At 38.9% G+C, this 951-nt stretch overlaps 1 pseudogene; it reads right to left on the bottom strand.

Moving 5' to 3' along the window:
* Positions 1 to 227: 227 nt before the first annotated feature.
* Positions 228 to 702, bottom strand: LOC110217971 (CCR4-NOT transcription complex subunit 7 pseudogene; annotated as a pseudogene).
* Positions 703 to 951: the final 249 nt, after the last annotated feature.

Genomic DNA, 951 nt, shown 5'->3' with positions numbered 1-951 from the left:
TGTCTACTGTCCAATGGATTTAACTGGAGACAAAACCTACGTATAAACACACATGTAGCACCAAACTTCGAGATCTGTTGTCCATCCATTTCATGCCATGACTACTTGTTGGCCTCTCTTTCATACACATTCCCCATAGAGTTCTGCACATAGGATGAGCCTGAACCAAGGCTGTGCAAGTAACCACAATACTTAGTATCATTGATGTGATCTTCAAAGAACACTTATCACATTTTGAAAAAGGTCATTCTCATGAGTAATGAATCAGATCTCCTATTGCTATGGTCCTATCTACTCCAACTCTAGCTCCTCACCCATTTCCTGCAATCTGCCAATGAGGTATTTGCATCTCTTTATGAGGTAATTGGTGTCATAGATGACCAGAAAGAAAATCAGAGGATCTCAAAAAAGTCCAGCTTTCCTTCAAGCCAATTAGAATTGACCAGGATTTTTATTAAATAGCCAAAGTTATAACTACTGTGAAATGAAAACCACTTGACCCACATAGCTCAAAGCAGATGCCTTTAGAATTTCTGCAAATTATTGTGTCTCATTTCCTTCTTTCTGATGCTTTTGAAACAGGATATCCAATGTTAGTAGGAGATCTATGGAGTCCTGGGCATATATTTCCTCTGTTAAATTAAACTTGACATTGAACTGCCTTGTTGAGGTTCCTGGAGGTTATTCCCCTTGCTCATTCATAAATGTCAATGTCAGCTGCATTATCTTTAGCAATTTTGCCCCTCATCTCAATAGTTGGTACTGATAGTCAGTATTTAATTCTAATTCTCCAATGGGTGTTGCAACTGCACCTGGAAACTCAGTGTCCGTGGCAACATGATTATACTTCTGTATAACAACAAATTTTCTTCATCTCATCATCCAGGTTGTAAGCCAAAACTACAATCTTTTTGACATGATCTGCAGTCTCTCCTCTGCATGTACCCGCGT

The sequence above is a fragment of the Phascolarctos cinereus genome, unplaced genomic scaffold (genome assembly GCF_003287225.1).
Source record: "Phascolarctos cinereus isolate Bilbo 61053 unplaced genomic scaffold, phaCin_HiC Scaffold_4;HRSCAF=312, whole genome shotgun sequence".
Classification (NCBI taxonomy): domain Eukaryota; kingdom Metazoa; phylum Chordata; class Mammalia; order Diprotodontia; family Phascolarctidae; genus Phascolarctos; species Phascolarctos cinereus.
This window is presented reverse-complemented; position numbering and strand designations above follow the sequence as displayed.